Source organism: Carlito syrichta, unplaced genomic scaffold, assembly GCF_000164805.1.
Source record: "Carlito syrichta isolate Samal-C Ts95f unplaced genomic scaffold, Tarsius_syrichta-2.0.1 Scaffold304984, whole genome shotgun sequence".
In the NCBI taxonomy this organism is placed as follows: domain Eukaryota; kingdom Metazoa; phylum Chordata; class Mammalia; order Primates; family Tarsiidae; genus Carlito; species Carlito syrichta.
Window position 1 is genome coordinate 617,471 of NW_007249080.1, and position 7,067 is coordinate 624,537.

Sequence of the window (7,067 nt, forward strand, 5' to 3'; positions counted from 1 at the left end):
GAGACTCCAACTCAAAAAAAAAAAAAAAAAATGTTAGACCATGGGGTATGCATATTTTTAATTTTGTTAGGATCCATTGATGTGTTGAACAAAGTTGTTATACCAATGTACATTCCCACCAGCTGTGAATAAAGTTTCCGTTTCTTCACTTCTTGGCCAATATATAATGATGTCAGACTTTTATCATTTGTCACCACAGTGAATAACAGTTTTTATTACAGAATTAGTTGTACTTTTTTCTTAAATTCAGTCTTCCTCCTTTGTGAATTTCTTATTCATATTCTTTGTTCATGTTTTGTTGCATCTTTTGTCTTTTAAAAAATTTTTTCTTACTTATCTACAGTAGTTTTTTATATATTCTAGACACAATATTTTGTTTATTATGCTGCAAATATCTTTCAGTGCATTGCTTATCTTTTAACATTATGTTATATCTATATAATTTGTTTTTAATGATTAAAAATATTAGGTCTGTTCTGATATAATGTATAATATGTAATATATTTACATATAATATATTAATATATAAAACCTAATAATTCTTGTTCCAATTTTTCTTGAGATATAATTTCAACTTGACATTCAGGTTGAGAAGTAGTATGTTAACTTTTAGATAAAAATTTATTTGAAACCAGGGCCTTACTGAGAATATATTATACATTTTATGCTTATATATTATGTTATAAATAACATTTGTAAGTTTTGAGTCCTTAAAAGACATGGAACTATATGTTACTAATTAAAGACCAGTTTTACAAAGTTGCTACATCTTAGGGCTCAAAGGGTCTAAGATATAATCTTTTCTTCATTTTATATAAGACAGAAGTAAAGTCCAGAGAATGTTGTGACCAAAGAGAGACATATTGTGACTCCTTGGTGGGCATGTAGCTAGAATCTGTGTCTGTTCCTAGTTCAGGGCAATTTCCATTGAACTATAATCAAAACACCTCTAAGAACTATATATATATATACACACACATATACACAATAGATATATTTCACTTCTCAGATTTAAAATTAGTGGTATTTCTACCTGACATTTCCTTTCCTTCTAAAAACGAGTAACTTTGGGTGATTAGTCCTTAGATTTTAGATGACACAAACTTCCTTCAACATGGAGGAAGGTAAGAACACAACAGTTCAATTAGGCTCTTTAAACCAGCGAGTTAAGGATAAGTACAAGTGTGCACACTAACCAGCCACACATGCTGCTTTTCCTGTGGACTCCACTCTGCAGGTGGTAGGGAAACCAAACGGAAATGAATCTAACTTGCAGAAGTTCACCAATTTCAGCTTCCAGAAAACTGTTCTCACATTCAGAGAAATTCTCTGGTAGAGACTGAACTGATTTCAGTCTTCCACATGCAAAAGTGAAATTTTAGATATCGTTCATATATTATAGGGACTATTAGTTTCTGAGTAATTACATTGTAATTATCCTATTTGAGTCAGACGCTTAAAACAAACTCCTGTAGCTGGAAAATACTAAGCACTGTAAATGCTTAATTACTTACTTTTACCTTTAGTAAATCGACATAATAGCTACACATTCATTAGGTACAGTAATCAATTTATTCATTCAGTTTTGTAATTATTTTCCGTTCAGATAGTACTTGCGGTTGGTAAGTGATAACACATACAAGACCGAGAATATAGCTTTGAGTCAGTGTGCAACTATTTTGAAGGGTAACTGAAATGGTCACAAACAGAACCTGAGCTTTTAATTCCCCGGGCTGTTTGAGAGTGGGAGTTCTTTCACCTTTTTTATGGCAGCTTACTATTTATTTACATCTTATAATAATGTGTTTTCTAGTTTTGGCATCAAGGATCATGCCTTCTTTCTAGTTTGTTCAGTTTCAGCTGGAAGTAAAGCTAGAGGGCCTTAAAGGGAGAAGGAAAGATAGTAATACTAGTTTTAACACTGTAGGACTCTCACACAGGAAGAAAATCTGCATCACAAGCAAGTATATATATGCAATTCCTATAGCATAAAGCACTCAGAGTCTTAGAGGTCAGTTTGTGTCCCCCATGATATTTGCTAGTTGCCATGGCAATTACTTGTGTTCATTGGGTAACTGAGCGAATGGCCACATCTGTTCTTGCTGAGTTCTCTTTTCCCCCTCCTAATGCTGAGCATGGGGAATAGATTCACTTCTCAGTGAACAAAGATTTACGTGCATAACTGTCTCCACATCAAGGGGAAGCTGTAAATCTCAGGTCAGAGAGTCACACTTGCCCTTGAATACCGTCCTTTTCTTCTGCCCAAATGTTCTTCTATTCTTCTATAAACGCAACTAAAAATGCATTTATTCTGTGGAGAAAGACACATAACATTCCCCTCAGGCAATAAGTAAAGATATATACATATATATGGACATAGTGAAGACATGATAACTTGTGCATTGGCACAATGACAATCTGAATTCAAAATAAAAGATTCCTTTGGATAAACTTAGTTGCATCTATTAGTTTTCCTTTTAAATAAATATATCTCAGTAAAGTCCTCCAGGCGAATAAATATTCAGATACCTTAGTTCTGGTGCCAACTGGAACTAGAAGACTTTTATCACATTGGTAAATTTGTACTAGCCTTGTGGAAATAAAAAACAGCTGCACTGAGTCAATTATTTTCCATTTCCTGTACCCCCAGAGTGAGACTAGTGATAACAAAGATGTGTAGAGATGTTCATGTCAACATTCAACCTTAAAATAGAGTCACGAAGGAGATAACTTCTGGAATGTCTGCAATGTCCTTTTTAACTCTGAGAATCACAGGTACCATCTGATGAAAGAGACAGCAGAGGGCGTCTATTATTTCTTTTATTAGTCAGTCACTTTTCTAGAGCTAACTCCTCATATTCATATTCTTCTTTAATGGTAGACCCTGCTTCATGTCTTTTATTACTATGTTTTTCTTGGGAGAACTGGGTTGAAACCTCAAGATCTGGGAGATATTCTAAAGATGATGTTCTGAATGATTTTGTAGTTTTCTTGAATAATTCTAGATCAGGAATGCCTGAAATTTTTAGGTATAGGAAATTCTACTGGCCAACTATACTCTGATTAGGTAATGTACCTAATTTGAGGATTAATTAATTTTCCAGATATTTTCATAGGATGTTAAGGCAAAGAGTCTAAGAATCAGAAGCTTAAAAACTCTGACTGATAAAAGTCTGACATCTGTTGTTCTATCTGACCTAATGGTATAAGCCAAGCTTGCAGAAATAAAGAGAACGGGATGAAAAAAGTGAGAATGTGAGTCCAAAAGCAGAGATAAGGTAAATCCATGGTGAGAACACACAGTAGAACCCAAGGTAAAGATTCAAGATTTTCCTTCACATAGGTAGGAAATTTCAAAAGGCCTAGTTATGAGGAAATTTAATTATTTTCCCTGAGGTACTAAAGTAGTCCAGAGCAGGGTATCAGGCCACAATGACTGAAATGTTTTTCCAGGAATAAGTGTTGGGTTACACATTACAGTTATTCAACCAAGAGCAGGAAATGCTGAAGGGTGTTCCTAATCTTTGACCTAGAGAATACTGAGGTCCAGTGATGAGAGCTGAATTCAGTCCTGGGCAATGTTTATGGTACAGCTAGACTTAAGAGACCAAATGAAAAGGTTAGAAATCAGGTGTACCCTGGATTGGTGCAGGGAAGTAGGGGCTATTAGAGAGGGGAGTATACCTGAGGGATTACTTCCAACAGAGCTAGTGCACCTTTGAGTGATCAGGTTGATTTAAATGCATAGTTTCCAGCTGTACATATGGAAAATTTCAGGGGATCTGGAGTCAGGAGAGTACCTGTATCAGTCATAGGCTTTAGGAAATATGCACCTACAGGCATTCATGTCCCAGTGCTTAATCCCAAGCTAAAGTATCTTAGCAATGGCTAACACATGGATGTGACAGGGAAAAAATATTTTGAACAAGCACAGTGGGGCTCATGCTTATAATCCCTACACTTTGAGATGCTGAAACAGAAAGATCGCTAGAGGCCAGAAGTTCCAGATCTGCCTGGGCAATATAGCAACACTTCATCTCTACCAAAGATAAAACAAAATTAGTTGGACATGTTGGCACATGCCTGTGGTTCCAGTTACTCAGGAGGCTGAGGTAGAAGGATTGCTTGAGCCCACAAGTTAGAGCATGCAGTGAGCTATGATGGTGCCATTGCATCTGTTAAAAAGAAAGAAGAGTAAGAAAAATATATATATTTGATCTTTGACCCTAGTTCCTGACACAGAACTCCTAAAGCCCTTGTAATTTCCTCAGTGTTGGAGGTGATAGGAATTGGGAGTGCTTTTTGTTCCTAACCCAGAGCTCCTAAATCTCTAGGAATTTCCTGGGTGACAGGATCCTCTTTTGTTGTAATGAGGCAATTCTTGGTGAGACCCCATAAAGCTTCAGGATGGGGGCTGGTCACCACAAAGACCAAGCTTTGGTTTAAAACATACAGAACATACACAACATATAGAACATACAGAACCACTCCTCTAACTGTCAGAAAGAGAGAGAGGCTAGAGACTGAGATAAATAATGAATCATGCCTACATATTGAAACCTCCATAAAAGCCCCTAAACGAGGTTTAGAGAATCTGGGTTGGTGAACACATCACATGCTTGAAGGGTGGTTGTAACGTGGTAACTCCAAATCTGAGAGGGCTTGCATGTAATGTTTACCTGTTCCAAAGAAGTCACCTGAGGTTCCAACAGGAGAGACAGTGGTCTATTAAAACTTATCAGAGGTACCAATTGCGGCAGGTTGGTGAGGGATCCATGCCTTGGGACACTATAGCAAACAGTTTTATAGACATGCAGGTAAATAGTCAAATTCCTCTCCGGTGTTTACTATTACATTGATTGAGTGACAACGACATTACTTTCAGGTTTGCTTGGTTACCTGCATCCCATGACTCATTACTGGGAATATGCATACCCTTCAGAGACCAGTCTTGACTAGAGGCTGCCCGCTAAGGGTAAGAGAAACTCCTTTCAGACCTTTCCCTCTTCAAGACCTCATACCCCTTCCAGGCCTCATACCTCTTCATATGGTTGTACATACGTATCCTTTGAAATATCCTTTAAAATAAATTGGTAAATGTATCATTCTGAGTTCTGTGAGCCATTCTAGCAAATTATTGAACTTGAGGAAGGGGTTGTGGAAGATCCCTTAATTTATAACCAAAGGGTTAAAAGTTCTGATGGTCCAGAGCTTGCAACTGGTATCTGAAACAGGAAAGTCTTGAGGGACTGAGCCCTTAACTTTTGGGATCCGTTACTACCTCTAGGTACTTAGTGCTAAAATTATATCAACCTAGCTGGGCTTGGTGGCTCAGCCCGTAATCCCGCGTTTTGGGAGACCGAGGTGAGTGGATTGCCTGAGCCTGCGGGTTCGAGACTCGCCTGGGCAACTTGGCGAGACCTCATCTCTACAATAAATCAAAAATTAGCTGGGCATGGTAGCGCGCGCCTGTAGTTCCAGCTACCTGGAAGGCTGAGGTGGAAGGATCGCCGGAGCCCAGCAAGTTGACACTGCAGTGGCCGGGGGCGGCCACTGCACTCCAGTCTGGGTGACAGAGTTTGAGACTCTAACTCAAAAAAAAAAAAAAAAATTATATCGACTTGCAGGACACACAGTTAGTGTCTGGAGAGTTGAAGGATTGGCCCTTGCTTTGAGAAAAACGATCAAACACCCCACACATCTGATGTCAGAAAATTCCATGGGCAGAAATATTATTGTAATGGATTTTGTGATTGTCACAGAAAATAAGCCAAAGAGTTGAAAGCCACAAGCAGGTCCCTCAAGTCACCTTTAATATGAGAACCAGAGGGCATGGGGTTACATACACTTAACTTGTTGATCAATTCATCATTAGCATTTGTTACTCAAATCACCTTAGACCAAAACAATGGGTTTCTCCTCTCTTTTCTTTTTTTATTCAACAAACATTTCAGAATGTATACTATGTGCAAGGCATAATTCTAGGTGATGGGGTAGTGATGCACAGATAAATAATAAATATGGCCCACTACTCCTTTCCTGGGGCTTAGAGTCTTGCAGAGAGATAGACACAACTCAATTTTGCCAGTCAGGATTCTCCTCAATTCATTCCTAAGCTATCTCTCCTGCTTTATCTTTCAGACCTGATCAAACTTCTATGCTGGTCCCACCTCTTTTTTGCTCATTGGATTAATACTACCTTTCTTGTCCTCTTTTAAGGTGCTTCTTCATAATGGCCCCTCTTTCTACCACCTTTCAGTTAGTATTTGGACTCTTTTGAGAATGTAGCAGGATAAATGCTCAGATGTACATTTTACTTTGAGTTTTCATACTATTTTCTTAGATATGATGGTGATTGGGATTGATGATAGAGATGGGGAGAACAAGGACTTATTGTCATTTAAATATTTATTATGTGTGTAATTAAGTTTCTCCATAAGGTTGATCTCAGATCCTATTAGACATTAATTTCATAAAGGCAAGGGTGGAGTTTCACTAGTTCACATTTGTAGCCACAGTGCCAAAAGAGTGTCTAGCATCCAGTAATACTCAGTGTTTGGTAAGTGGCTGCATGGACGCATGAATGAATAATTAGACAACTGAATAGCAAAAGATGGAGTAGGAAAAATGGGAGACTGAGAAGGCATTGCTGATAGCTGTTGGGATGAGTGTGAGAGTAAGTATAGTGCATTTGGGGTTTGGTGTAGGAAATGAGGCACTCAAAAGCCTTGAAACACTAAATCAAAGTTCTATTCACTTCACAGTTGATACTGGAGAAGGTCCTGGCTCCCATCTATAGGATCTGCAAAAAGGACTACGGCATTTTTATTTAGTTCCCTCAGAGGCCTTAGAGTCAGCGGGACTGACTTTGCTTGCCATAGGTCTGCATTTATTAACCGCTTTGGGGCAAGTTACCTAATCTTTTTGACCCTTAGTTCCTTTATTTGTAAAACATAAAAAATGGTAATTACATATCTCTGAGGGTTAAAACTAAAGCGCCCTGAATCCTTGCAGGTAGGTGCTCTGGAGACTTCTTTTTTAAAGACACTCACTTTTTCTCCACATCC